The sequence below is a fragment of the Pseudopodoces humilis genome, chromosome 7, assembly GCF_049639895.1.
Source record: "Pseudopodoces humilis isolate 2021_Gansu_Grassland_sample_001 chromosome 7, ASM4963989v1, whole genome shotgun sequence".
Lineage (NCBI taxonomy): Eukaryota > Metazoa > Chordata > Aves > Passeriformes > Paridae > Pseudopodoces > Pseudopodoces humilis.
The window spans coordinates 37,706,027-37,721,879 of NC_142206.1; positions in this window are offsets into that span (position 1 = coordinate 37,706,027).

Genomic DNA, 15,853 nt, shown 5'->3' on the forward strand with positions numbered 1-15,853 from the left:
AGTAAATAATTCAAGGTTTTGATATCCCCTGTTTTGCAGAAGTTTTTGTGACAGTCTTTTATATATATATATATATATTTTTATTTTTTTTTTTAATTGCAATGTTTGTGAAAGTAAAAATACTAGCACTGGAATGGCATAAAAAATTCCACATAAACTTGTAAGCAGATTCCCACAGAAACTTCTTCAGCCCAGCCTGAAATACCCCGCCAATCCTATGCAAAACTTGCCAGTTTCACACAACTGCCTGCTGTTGATGCTACCTTTCAAAGATGTCCGGTTGAGGTGAATTACAGAAGGGTCCAGTATGTCTCAAACAGGCACTGGGAAGAAAGCACAGTAGAATTAGTTGTTCAGGAGAGGGAAAAGCACTATTATGTATGTGTCTTGCTGGAAACCAGCCCTTCATTTATTTCTAACAACAGGGTCTCCCATTCTGCACTCATTTCTGCAAGGAGCACACACTGGTTGGTTTAATAACATAAATGTAAGCAACACACAAAAAAAGGGAACTTTCACTCCTTTTTGATTTTTCCCTCCTCCCCCAGCCCTGCATGCATATGAGATTTCTCCCTCCATGTGACTTTATGTTTATTTTAGTAATATGCCTCTTACACAAAGGTGCTGAGGTTGACTGGGACCCTTTGTGGGTCATCTAGTCCATCCCCTGCTTTGCTACAGATATCTAATCTCTGTTCTACAAGCATGCAAAAGCAGAACATATGCAGGAGGAATTCATCCATGAACTTTTCAAAGGACTCAAAAACCTTCTAGCCTATTAACCTATCCAGACATCACACTTTTATACTTTTCCACCAGATAGAAAAAAAGGTGTCTTCATATGGCACCATGAGAAACAGGCTCCAGTAAATTCCCATAAACACACAGTGGGGATCACCCAGAGGTAGGTGCAAATGAAGGCTTTGTAAATTCACACATTTATTAGCACTGTCTATTGTCAATGGTGAAACTATTGAGAAGGTCGTACTGCCACTAGGTGTCATCTGCCAGAAGCTGCAGCAAAATTCAAGTCACTTCATCTGTAAATGGAAATAACACCATTTGCAGCTCCAGCTCCTTTCCCTGAGACGACTTTGATAGAACCTGTAAAAAGAGCCCCCACGTAAGAGCTGTTGTTTACATGTCAACATGTTACAAACGTGGGCTGAGGGTCTCCTTGTGAGGGTTCTTGGTGGGGTGAAGCAGGGACAACGTTTATCTGTGAAATTTTTGAGAGAATTGATGGAATTATTTTATTTCAAACCAAAAGAAACATTTGTAGCATTGAACTAATATGTAAACACAGTACAACAGCCTGTAGTAAAAAAAAAGAAAAGCACGTGAGCAACATCCCTAAAAGCTGTGTCTGAAAATCGGGCTCATGCAGATGAGCTGAAGCCCGGCTGTGAGGCTTCCCACTCGCTCACAGCAGAGGGCTGTGCTGGGCTGAGCAGAACCAGGACTGACAGCCAGGAGACTTAGCTACAGAGGAAAAAAGAGGTTTTAAACAGAAGGAAATCCTCAGGTCCCTCAAGGTAGGACAGGGAAGAATCAGGAAGGACCAGTATGATCTCCTCTCATCTTCCCCCCTCACAGCACTGGAGGTCCGGCCATCACCTTCGCTTCATCCCAGTAATTCACTGTGAACTCTGGGCTCTGCAACGCCTCCTCCCCTGAAATAAGCTTACTTTTCCTGTGGTCTCACCCAATTTCAATTCCAAACGCTAATTTATTTTGTTACACACATTTATTCCAGGAGAGAGTTGTTCCTTTGCTGCCACTGTATAAATCGATTGTCCACTCTTTGCCGTAGGCACACAGACATTTCTGCTTGCTCCACTACAAAAGCGATACATCAGCACTGACAGTGTTTCTGGGACAAATGTTATGGATGATTAGAAACCCAGGAAGTGTTGAGTAAGTGCAAGGAAATGGAGCTGTTATCTAAGAAAGGAGATGGGTGCTACAACATATCCCTCAAAACACTACAGATCCTGTGTACCTGATAAAACATGAAATATTTTGTTTCCATGATATAAGGTGGGATATTCTGAGATATATAGTATGCACTGTTGCTATAACAACATGTCAGGAGTGCTACATCACAGCATTAAAACTGCAGATACTTGTGATGGAGCTTGATTCATAAGCAAAGAGACAGAAACCTAGAAGGCAGAAGCCTGAGGTCAGATCAAATACTTTTAGGGGAGGAGGGAAATAGAACTGCAGGATTTGAACAAGGCAAAAACAGCATTAGTTGGTAGCAATGACCACTCAGCCCAAACAGCTGCCTAGCACCAATGCTGCTTCATCATAACAGATTCATTTTGCTGTAATGACAAATGTGTCCCGTGTCAACATGAGGAAGAGCTCTGTTTCACCTCTTGTATGACTTAGGTACATAAGTCTGACCTTCATGGCAAGAGGTGTTCATTTAAGGGCGAGCTCTTCTGTTCCTGGCATATCTTTGGAAAGATGAGTTCTTATTTTGCTCACTGTGACATGTCAATACTCTGAAGAAATGACAAGTATTGTAGTCTAGATAAATCTATTGGTGAGCAGCTGCCTCTCATGTATTTTTGAGAAGTAATAGTCCTGGAGTCTCCTGGAGTTTTATCAAGGGAGCTCTCTCCTGGCAATAATATGAGGCAGAACATCAGCAGAGAGACATTCAGTCTTTATGGCACTTAGTGTTGAGCAGGCTCTGTACCCCACTGCTATTTTCATTGTTGAGTCACCCAAGCACTGAGGCACTTCTCACAGGAACGATTTGTATAGAAACCTATTTTGAGAAGGATAAAGTTCACTCTCAGAGGTACAGTGATTGCATATCAAGCAACTCAGCCTGTTCTCAAATGAGTCACAAAAATCTCCTCACAAGGGTAAATGTCAAGGTACAACGGCCATGAGTCACAGCTGTCATTCTCCCTTCGTTTTGAAGGGTATGAACTGTCAGTGAGACTGAGACAGAAACATGATGCTGCTAAACTTGAAACACTAGAATCAAGCATTTCTACCATCATTTAGACAGGTTTGTCCTGTAGCACTATTTCAGGTGACTGAGTTAGCACCTGGACCAGAAAAGTGACAATTCATATAAACAGGAAAGAGCAAGAACTGTCAGAAATTCACTATCCCACAGTAGCAGTATATTTCAAATCTCAAGTCTTATATGAGATAAATCTCATTTAGAGGTTGTGGATTACTGTCTCCCTTTTTATTTTCCTATGCATCCAGTACAACCTAGGAATGGAGATTAGTCTGAATATAAACAATCTAATCAAAGCAAAAATTAGGCAGTGTGAGAAATTGACAAGGAGGTGATACATACTTTTCAACCCTCTTGAAAAAATGGTGGGTCTCATTCAAGAGGTACAAATCAACAGGACAAATTTAAGGAAGTGCTGCTTGGGTTTTTTTCAGACAAAACTAGTCTATTCATACCAGCCTGATACACACAGTGATATACTAATGCAAACAAACTATTCCCACTGTCACAAAATTTGAGGTCTTGAATAATTTGCAGCTAAATTCATTGACAGTTTACAATAAAGCTTAATTGGCTCTAGATTATTGCATTGTATTTTGTACACCTGGCTTTGTTTTAACTTCAATTAGCATTGCTGACATTGTAATCCCATTATTGCTATTATGCTGACAAGGAACAAGTGTTTGCACATGTTGTCTATCTGCCTCCAGAACATAAGCTCCATGACAGGCTGCAAGGTTCTTCATTACTGAGTAGACTGTCCCTCAATATTACATTCAGAAAGCACTAAGCATCTAAAATCATGGGCCAGTGCAGATTCAACCTCCTGTTTTCAGTGCTGACAGCTGTGAGCACCACAGTCAGACCACCCTCATGCAACATCAGCACCCATCCCTGGGGACTGCAGGGTGCACCTACAAGAGATAAGCACTGCCCAGGCACGGCACCACACACATCTGCTTACCTTCTCCATGTCCATCACAAAATCCAAGAGGAGTGACAGCGGAGTCACTAATGTCATTAATCAATAACTACTATTAATTTAATAAATGCACATTCCCCTATGCAGGGGAATAGACAGAGCAGGGATGTTACAAAATCACCAGAATTGGTGATGCCTCAGGTTAGACAGGCATTAGTCTAGTTCAACAAAGCAGATGCTGCTGATCTGCACAACTGGTCCTGCACTTGGATGGGACACGAGCAAAGCCATGTCCAGCATCATTTTTTCTGTGGAACTCAGATTTTGCTATCCTAACATTGCCTTGATCTTTCTCTTTTGTCTGTTCATCAAAAGAAACCACTTACTGGCTTAAAAACCCACAAACATGCAGAGAAGTGAGGGTTACCTCCCCCTTACATCAGACTAACTTTGACCCTTAGCAAGCCGATCATTACACTGTCTGAACAAAAGGAATTAAAGGGTACTGCACCAACCACTCTGCTCAAGGTCACCTCAGCACCGAAAGCACAGGCTGGAACAGTGTCACACTAGTCCCATCTGCAATAAATAATTTGGGTGTATTGCCAAAGAGTAGCTGAAACACTTCAGATCAAGCAGTCAGGTAAAATACCTTCCAGATTAGACATAAAACCAGAGTGCAATTAGAGGTGTGGTTAGGAACATACCCAGGCCAGTCCCACACTGTTGGTGGCCAGCAAACACATCTGACATGGTCAAATCACCTACTTCTGCCACATTTCACCGTGGAGGCAAGATTCATATGGACTTGTGAAAACTACAAAAGCAGGTATTTGTTTCTTCCCCACACCAGACACTTCTGATAAAATTAGCCAGCACTCTGGTTGTACAAGCCTTCCCTGACAATTCCCAATTATTAATTCAAATTCCCCTCACCATTATTAATTATTATTAATAATACCAATTATTAATAATTGGACCTCTGTTACTATCCAGAAGCTGTGGCTGGGAGAAGGCAGTAAGTAATAATCAGGAGTAATTTTATGGCAGACCAAGCCAAAACAACATATGGACACTGTCTCACATGGGGATCTCCTAAATAATCTATAACTAGCACTCCACAGTTCTTTCCTAATCAAAATAACTACAGCTACTGTATGAAAATGACTTCAGCAAAGAAACACAACACAAGTGTAAATTGAAAGAGAAAGCTAAAAGTCCTGGGCTTTATTTGTTACAGGGTATGCTAAAAATGAGACCAAATAAAACCAGAACTGTAGGGTAATAAATACGGAGAGGATATCCATAAGGTAAGTATTACTAACCTTGCCTCAATAGCCTTAAATGGAGGAAAAGTATAACCAACCAAAGATTTAGAAAATGAGATGAATTAGGAAACAGACTATCAGTACAATCAGAAAGAGCACATATTTAAAGTAGCATGGAAACTGAAAGTGAAAACAGTGAGCAAAGAGGGGAAAGAGGGCCAACAGCAGAACAAAAGCAGAAGAACAAGAGAAAGGAGCAGACTTATCAACTTTTGTTCTTCCTAAAAATAGGAATTCTCTCTCCAAAACATCACCAAATTAAAAACAACAACAAAACCCAAACAAACAAAAAACATGCCAGATTTCAAGACTGAAAATACTTCCCCCCTCTTCCTTCTTTTTCTTCCTGTTTGTTTGGGGTTTTTTTAACCAAAGAACAGGCTTAACCTCACTTGGTTTATTAAAGATTTTGACTCTGCAGAGCCTGCACTTGGGTGTGCCTTGTTTGGCACTGAGTTGCAGTACAAACAAACTCCAGCTGTGATGCACAAAAAGCTTAGGAGCAGCAGAGAGCTTAATGACTCTAATTAATGTCTGTTTGGACCTAAAATGAGGCATTGGATAGATAAATCTAGATAAACTTCATCTAGATAAACTTCAGCATGTAACACATTTCAAAGGGGAATTAGGAACCAGATAAATATGAGTTTGTCACTATTGTGCTCTGGATATATTTGAAAATTGAGATGGTGATGAGATCAGAGTATTTTCTTCTGTGCTGTGCCTAGGCATAGTCATTCTTTTGTCTCCCTTTTACTGCATGGCAGGTCAAGAAAAGGAGAAAGATGTGAAAGAATATGTTTAACATAGCTTCAGACCTTTTAAGCACTGCAGCTATGTCCAGATTTGACATGAAACATAAATCACCTAGAAGTACAGGTTCATTCCCTGTAACAGGTTTTCAATACAGATCTGCTTTTCAAACAAAAAATTACTGAAAGTCAGCTGTGAGGATAAAAAAGACCAGTTTTATCAAAGTTTTCATTAAACCCACAAGCCATAAAATAATCATAACCTTTCTGGTCTCTGTGCATCACAAAGAAGAGGCCGCATCACACAGAAGGCACTTCTGCCACTGCTCAAAAGCTGAGTGCATTTGTGGGCACAGGCCATCCCCACTCAGGTCCACCATCCTCAGAGCACAGACCTTTATTTGGCTCCATATTCTCCTGCTGAGGTTTCAGTGACTGTGATAAAAGCACAATTAAAGGCAGTGTACAAATACCATCTGCCTGAACTTACAGTCCAGAAGCCAGGGTATTTAATCCTCACTCACATCAATACTCCTCCTTACCAAGCAATGCTACACATGTCCATGCTTTTGTTTCATCACCTAAGTTCTCCTTACTGCCTACTTGCCCAGGGTTGATCACAAATATGTAGATGAGTAATAAAAAGAACCTTAAGTCACTGTCCTGTTATGTAACATATCTCCCTTTACAGGTGTCTGGAACACATCACAACAGGTCTGGCTCTGAGGCCCATCAGCTCTCACCTTGCAGTGCTGGCACAATCACCAACCCCTCACTCCCCAGTCCCCAAAGATCCTCTGAAGCCAATTCTAGAAAACAAAACAGGACTTGAGGCTGGCTAGGGACAGCAAGGTGGTGGTGGCTAAATAAGAAGATCCTGTAGAAAAAGGGTTATTTCATCTTCTTGTGCATAAGAAGAGACCCAAGACAGCCAGCATATGGCAGCAAATGTGTGTACAGTAGGATACAGCATAGCATGCTCACAGAATGCATGATTACCATAGTGAAAAACAAAAAAGACACCAAGTATAGGATAAGTCAATATAAAACAGAAAGTCAGTCCCTTCTGTTCCCAAAGCAAACCAGACCACTGTGAACAATCTACAAACCCCTCAGCAGAAACTGGCCAGCAAAGGGTTAACTCTAACTCAGGACACCCACTTAACCAATTCCCTCAGCTGCCTGTTGGTCACAGCCTTCAGAAGGGGCTTCTAGGAAAAAGGAGTCAGTAATGCTTTCTGGAAGGCTCAATCTCCCCTCAGAAACACTTTGTGAATGGGAACTATTGACCTCAGACACAGATAATCGTTGCAATTTTCAATGGTATATATATAGTGGCCCATTATTAAAACAATATTCAATGACCAAAATTTTGACATAATTTCCAGTATTACTGTCACAGCTTCCATTCAGGAAGACAGGAGCATTCAATACCAGGTAATCCCATCTTTCAGATTATCACCAGCTTTTCAATACCATATCATATAAAATGGCCCACACTTCAAATCAAGGTTGAATCATTCTATTACCTGACCAGAAGCAGGGGGAAAAGGTATGGAATTAATCTGGATTATCCAATCTTTGGCCCTTCATTATGTCAAAAGAGATTGTGTTTAGCACCACTATAAATCTGCAGGAATTAAAAATTTTGTATTTTTTCTTCTCAGTTATCCCTGATTACTTTCCACTTCCTCAGCTGCTGCCAAGCTCTGTGTTAAAACTAGTGGAAATCAATGTGCACAAGATGAGCAGCAGGAATCCTTGTCCCCAGTTTTCCAGGGCACGTCCTGGTCACACCCCTCACATTTGGGTTGCACTGCAGGGTGCACATGGGGTAGCACCGTCACCAGAGGTGCATCATGGAGGTGGCAGTGCAGTAAATGTCCAAGGGTGAGGCATTAAGTAATGATAAGGTGGAGTTTCACATGACTTTGAGAGGTCTCAAACAGTATCATAAAGCTTACAGAAGTAAGCTCTACTTGAACACCATCCCAGGGAAGGCAAGAATCCTTTTACACACAACCCCCTAAGCACAGCCTGAAGTGCAATCTAAATTAAGAGAAGCTTTTTAGGCAGTTTACCAGAGATATATTCTTTATGAAGTACAGCAAATGGGACTGTCACCAGAAAGTGTATTTTAATTTTATTCTTCACTGAAGTTCAGTGTACCTAACTAAGAAATAAGGTAAAAAAATTCTCATGGAACTGCTCTGTGCTGCCACAGACTGAACTATCTGCTGTGCTGTAGCCAGCTCAGGCTGTCTGAAGTTCTCAGCCCTGTGCAGAGCTGAACTGTTAAGCCAAGGACCTTGTATCAGAAGCTCCCAGTTGATTTGCCCTAAGGATAGAGCTCACCAGTTTTAAAGCCCTCAAATTGGCATCCTACACCAGTGCTACCTTCACTTTACAGAAGCATTTACACTGAGTGCAAGGAAAATATAAGTGCTAATGCTGTGAGAATAGACTTTCACTTATTTCCCACAAATATTCAGCCTCACTACAGCTAAAGGTTTGAATATTAAGTAACCACTTACAAATGGAGAATAAGTGCTAAATACACTGCACTCAGCATTCAATACAGCAAGGTAGCACGATACCTCCAAACAGTCCAGATTCACCAAGATTAAATCCTGGCACTTGGCCCATCAGCAATACCAATCCCACTGACTTGAACAGGGCTGGGATTCCTCGGCATTTCGGCCAAGCTACTTGCTACCCTAACAGCAGAGTTACCTAAGCCTGCTCTATTTGAAGACACCTAGGAAATTGGGCAGAAAAAGAGAAATAAGAGCATTGGCTGAAGACAACCAGAGGCCTCATCCTCTCCTTGCTGCTTGCTGCTGTGCCATCCCCATTAAGGCACAGGGCTGGCAGAGGTCCCACACAGAGCACAGCGGAGCCTGCGGCCACCGCACCTCCAGCTCCTCACACTGACTGCACAGACACAGGAGCACCCAAAGTGACAGGCTCAACCCCTAATGGCTTCAGCAGAGCTTCCAAGCAAGCTACAACGTGTTTTCTCCAGATAGAATATAAATAAAGCCTAGAGAAAAAGAAGAGTCACTACATTTTTGCCTGCTGCTATGTTCTCTATATCCTACAGTACCATTTTCTCTGTTTCTACTCAGTTTCCTTTAAGTCACCAAAAGGGGGACTTTCAGCAGTGAGCATCAGAAAACCACCCAGGGTATCTGTGGCATTTGTTAGCTTTTCAAGTTTTGATGACAATCCAATGATTCTCCCAGCCTTAGTACACAAAGCTTTGCTCTCCATTTCAGAGAATGGAGAACCAGCCATAACACCAGGGGTGGGGAGCACAGCAGGATATAGCCCCGTGGATGGTGACAACAAAAATCCTTTCTGACATGGAAGGTACAGGAACATGAGGAAGCCTTGCTAGACTTGGTGCTAACACGTAAGGAGGGATCACCTGACAAATCAAAGGTGACAGCAACCAAGGAATGATAGACTGACTGATACTTTGGAAGGCTGAGTAAAAAGGATTAAGAAAATTACCTTCAAAACAAGGTAAATTTAAAGAAATATGCCTATTACAAATTCATTCTGTATTTTGGAAATAAAAAAAAAAATAACTCAAGGAGGAATTAGGGTGCCAGTTCATCAAAGAAATTACATAAAAGCTTTTTATTCAGCTCAGATATAAACAGGGAAGTATATGGAAGACAATCTAGGTCTTACTATTAAAGATGAATGTAAAAGAATAGTAGGAGAGCCTAGAGACAAAATCAGGAATGGTAAGACAAAGTGATATGCAAGTAAGGAACATTAACATGCACACTTTGGCAGCTAGAAGAATAGGAAACTGAGCTTAGGAATTCAAAAAAGAAAAATATTTTTAAAAGGCACAAGTCCACTTAATATCATCACAGAAGTGTCTTCACTAGAAACATCAGCAGTATGCAGATGGTTAACAGAATTCATATCAAAACCAAAAAAAGGTAAAAGACAACATATGACACTATTGCTTAAGTATTTCCAAGAAAAATACTTTAAAATAAAGCAATAAATCAAAGAAAATTCACAGATTGCTTGAAATTTTAACCCAAAATCCCCAGTAAGAACAATAAGTTATGATAACTTGGCCATCCTTTATCATATTGGTCAAGTATGATGTTTTCTGTTCTAGGATAATAATAATAAAAAAAAACCACACACAAACAAACAAATAAAAAAAACACACACCAAAAAACACCCCAGAGGAAGTCGGTAGCCATCCTGAAGAACCCACAGGCAGTTTCTAGAAGGCAGAAGATCTATAGCACATCTCCAACAAGGGGAGGAAAAAAAGAGGAGCTGGAAACTAAAAACCTGTCATGTTCAATTATCATAAAACTACTAGAATAAATCATACCATCTGTAAACCCACCAAAGGTACTAAAGCATATGAATGGTAGGGAACAAATCATACCAAACCAATCTAATTTCCTTCCGCAATAGACCAACAGGCCTTATGGACAGGGAAGAGGAAATCAATGTCAAGGCTCAGTTTCAGTAAAGGCCTTTGACATTACCCAGTATGACAAACTTGTAAGTAAGGAAGTTGCAGAAGCAAAGATTAGATAGGATGCCTGCAAAAGCCATCAGACACTATTCCTAAGGAGTAATTATCTGTGGTTCCCTTTCAAAAAAAAAAGAAAATGCATTGAGGTGGATATTTCATGGATAATTGCAGCACTTCAATTTCATTCAGGGCTTTAACTAATAATTTCGACAATGGAATAAACAACCTTATTAAGTCTGCACATGAGAAAGTAGGAAGAACTGCAAGTATACTTGATGACAAACTGAATTCAACATAAACAAACTGGAAAGCAGTTCGGACATGGGAAACGGACACAAACCAAGAATTTATGTCAAGCACTGTATTTTCATAATAACCCCCAATTTAATGACTTTGGGACAGGAAATGGCTGGCAAGGTAGCAGCTCTTAGGACAGGGAAAGGCAGCAGATACAAAGCAAAAGGCAAGTCAGTATAATGCCATCATGAAAGAGAAACATTGGTCAGGGATGTATGAACAGGATTATTTCATGTGGGTTTCAGGATACAATTTGTCTATTTCAGTTGGCACTGATAAGGCCTCAGATGAGGTAACATCCAGTTTCAGAAAATACTTGAGGCAATTTAGCTTATGGAAGATTATTAATTCCCTGCCTTCCAGTATATAAAAACTTGTTGCAAAAGAACAATCACACATCTTTCCACATGGTAGACAGGACAGGCTTAAAGAAATGAAGGATTATGGTTAGAAATAAGGAAAAACATTATAACTGGAAGGGTAGTATCTCCCCCCCCCCCCCCCGAGATTACCTGGTTTGTTACTTTATTTGTACAAGCATATTACACATACAAAAAGCATCTTGAAAAGACTCATAGGGACAAGAAAAATCAGACCACTTTTTAGCTTCCAAAACTACAGAAGACCCTCCAAAATTAATCTCCAATTGGAACAGAGCTCTGCAAAAGCACACAGCTGGGAGCAGCTGGGGAATCAGCCACTTGCAGACAGACAGGTGCCATTTTCTTTTCACTAGTGCAAACTCTGCAACTCACTTGACAGCATCCTTGTTAAAGAGTAATCGTTGCAGGGTTGTCATTTGCTAATGGCTTTGGGAGAAGGTTGTTTGTAGAAACCTTAGATTTACAGCTCCTTTAGAAGCATAGCAGTTGTTTGATGTTTTTAATCCACTTGACATCCTGGCTTGTTATACCAGTATATCAAGATGATATGACAAACAGGCTAATTAAATGGAGAGCAGGGACTATTTTCATAGGCTTCACCCCACACTGTAGAGATGAGCTCTAATTCCTTGAGTGCTGTCATTCAAAACAAGTCACTGAATTTAAAGTTGTTGCCAGGGGAATTGCAGGGATCAGGTGAAGGTGCCCTGAGGTATATTGAGTTGTCAATGGAAAATCTGTCTCATTCCCAGAGGGAAATTTTCAATCAAGGTGTAAAGAAAAACTGGAAGCTAATGAACTTGAGGCCAAATACACAATGTGGTTGAGGGATACCTAGCCTGGACACATGCTAAGAAGGATGCTACAATCTTCCTGATACTCTCCTAAATTTATTTGGATGTGAAAGCAATGACTGGAAGCTGGGTTTCCCCCAGGTGACTGACCATACTACGGCATTTTAGCTACCTAAGTTAAAGCTGACATTAACTTCAGCTAGAAAGGGTAACCACATCCTGTACCCATTAGATTGGACATAGAGACAAGAGGAATTCAAGTTGCAGGGATGTTTGCCAAGATCTCAGAGACCTTACAGTCCACAGAAGCTAAAAACTGGCTCTAGCAAGAAGAAAAGCTCTCTCTCTTTTCAGCTGCTGCAAAAGGCCAAAAAAAAGGGCTACTCTCTGACAAAAGGCATCTAGGTGGCATTTTTAAAGTGTTCTGACCCCTACAATAAAAGAAGTTCTTTACAAGGTGCTTTTTTTTCTTGCAAAGGAAGATCCAGGGCTGGGAGACAACAGAGCATTCCTTTTGAACAATTCTGAACCACCTACCATTCAGGAATACACAAAAGAACAGTAACAGCAATTCTATAATAGCCAAAAGGAAAGAAAAAATTACTCCATATATACTTACTGTGAAAACAAGCTTGTTTCCCCTGGTTTATGGTTTCAGGCCTTTCACAAGAAGAACAAGCTTCCAAAAATAAGTTTTTCAAGTTCCACATGGAACAGCCTCAAACTGAATGAGTGGGAATTAGATTCTTCTTTTTGTTCTCTTCCAGAAACAATACTTTACAGAAAATGAGAGGAAATATTTTGATTTCTTAACAGCAGTCATTCAAGACTATGACATGTTAAGTCTCAAATATAAAAGTCCTCAACTGTGAGTAAGAATGAATCAATGTTTAAGCCCAGAAGACAACTCGGGACACATATTCCAAGGCAAAAATAACAACAAAGTACAGGGCAAGTCCATGAGACACCTCTGAAAACAGAGCTCATGAGAAGGTAAATAACTGCTCAGTATGCAAGCTGTTCAGTTTTATAGGAAAGATACTTGCAAAATATTGCAGCAGATGCCTCTCTTGGTTTTTTTCTTTCTCATTTCAAGCTCAGAAAATAGTGGGGCTTGTTCTGTCGGTTTCAGTCTTTGTTTTATTGACTAAAAGTAGCATTGAGGGAAATACAGTGTTGCTGTAAAGATCATATTGGAATCATGTCACCACTTTTTTTTTTTGTCTCCTAGTTCATGAATAAGCACCTTGCTTATATAAGTAAGCCTTAAAAAAAAAATTTTAAAAAAATTTAAAAAAAAAAGAAAAAAAAAAAGAAAAAAAAAAGAAAAATTCACCCTCACAGGCCAGATGTCTGAGCAGACACTCACCACAGTATCACAACTGATGCTTTCCAGGTCTTGTTTTCCTTTGTTAATGTAATTCAGTGCTTTACCCTTGGCAACTCCAGTCTCCAACTGTCAAAACACACTTGGTAACTCAACAGGTGAAATAAAATGGACATGAACAGATTTCTGTTTCTCTTATCCCTGTTTCCTCAACATATCTACTGTCTTGTCTAGGCCTGAAACTATTTAAGAAAGCATACAGTGGTTGAAACCAGTCTAATGCACAATGCAAATGGTTTACCAGTAGTTTTATGGAGAGTTCCAATGATGCTGAAATGTCAGACAAAAGAGGGTTTTCCATCAAGACTGCTTATCACTGGTATATCACGTGATATACATGTCGGCTTTGAAACAAATGAGTCATCATCTATCAAATTAGAGATCAGAGTGTAATTGTACCTGTTCCCCAGACTGCAGTCACCAGGCAAAGGAGGAACAAAAAACTTGAACTACACTTGTCCCTCTTCTGAACCATCCTTAAGATTTTTCAAAAGGCACAAGACAGAACATTGGTGCTCACATGTGCACATGACATAGAGCAGGGGCAGTATGGAAACCCAAGATGTCATGCAGATATCTACAGGCCGTCTGCCTCACACCATGCAGCACAAAGCAGAGACCAGAGCTGCTATGCTTTACTTCAACTTCTTCATGATTCCTCACAAAGACTTGACATTTTTTCAATGTAAGCATAGCTTAATATAACTCTCTTTGCATGGAAATGCAGAGAAGTGGCACAAGTCCTTCTGCAAGGTACTTGTGATCTCACCATTAGACACCATTACATTGTGCAGGCAGGCACTGAAGCTGTGTCCTGACCCAGAAAGCCTCACATCCACAGAAGTTGTCACTTATTCTCTGGGTACAGATAGCCCCTTGATCCCTCTCCAGTGAAGCCCACCCTTCCATTTCATTAGAAAGCCAAGAGTTCAATGCCCTCTTTGTGGTCTAAGACAAACAGACTGCACATTTTATCCTGTCAAGCTGAGCTGAGCACTACTTTTTTTGTCCAACCTACTGAAATACTCTACAACATAGAAAGGATTTTGAAGTTTGGTTTTTTTTTAAAACAAATCTAACAACAAAACACACCCCACTTCATATAATCACCCACTAATTCTATCCTGAGTTTGGGAACTATCTGCAAATTCTAATTAAAGTTCAGGAAGTATTTTCTAAGTATATAAACTTCTCAGATCCTGGAACAGGAGGCTTTTCTCAAAAATGCTTACTTTGAGCTAGGAACATAACATGAGCAAAATAATAAGCTATCAGTAGTCTAGCACCTAGATAGTAACTTGATATTCAACTTCAGAGTGCATCCATGCCTCTGGTTCACTCCTCAGATGAGCTAATAGGATAATGCTATTATTCCAGCAAGAATATTATTCAAAGACATCTTCCAGAATTTCGTAACCTTACCAGTGTGTATTAAATAGCAACACAGAACAATGTGTTCCGAGGCAACTGTTTCTTCCTTTTTGAAGTATGTACAGCAAGAACATTTTGAAGAAAGAGAGGACAACAGCCAATCATTACAGAGGCAAAAAAGGAACATAAACCTTGGCCAGAAGATTTTTGGTTTAAATTCCAATGTGATTATAACTACTCAACTTTTCTGCCTCAGTAGACACAAACAAATTTCACAGAAAAGACAATACCAGTCATTGCTATGACAGTTTTTTTCCCAAAGTTCTTTTGGGGGTTATATAGTGCATCTTCTTGTCATTGTAAAATCTGGGTCTGAGATATGCTATCCATCTCAAATTGCAGAGAACACAAAATGCAAGACATGCTGAGACAATTCCACCTGCAGATATGAGCATAAATAAAAAACAGATACATTAGTGATGATTAGCAAAGGTGTTGATCATGTGTTAGTTACAATGATGTAATAGATTTTTTACTTCAGAAATTGGATCACTATTTGACTGAGGTACATCAAGGTCTGTTCAATCTTATCCAGCTAAACCCTCAGAAAGAACTCTTCATACCTTCATAACTTCTTAATATTCCATCATGCAGTACTAGTTAAGATGGATTGAGGATCTTGTGGTGATGCACTGAAGGTTAGGAAAAGCAGAGGGATTTCTGTCTAAATCCTACACTGGAATCTAGATCAGACCCAGATATTCATCTCTCTCCATTGCAAGGAGAGGGCAGATCCAGCTCTGGACTATGATGCCAGATTTTCTTAAGTCATCACTATACAAACAAAAGCCAGAAAAGACAAAAGCTATTGTGTTCACTGATGACTACTGTTTAACGCTGACCTAGCAGATCAAACAGAGAAACAATGCATAAAGGTTTTCCTTTCCTTTTGTCTAGGAAACAAAAAAAAAAAAAAAAAAAAAAAAGACCAAAGCACCACACTGGTATCAGGATAACTTGTCAGCAAATGGAGAAAAACTGTCTTCCTACAACAGCTGTTGTAGAAAACATGAGCAAATAAGCAGGTGCAAGGAACTTCTGGCACCGA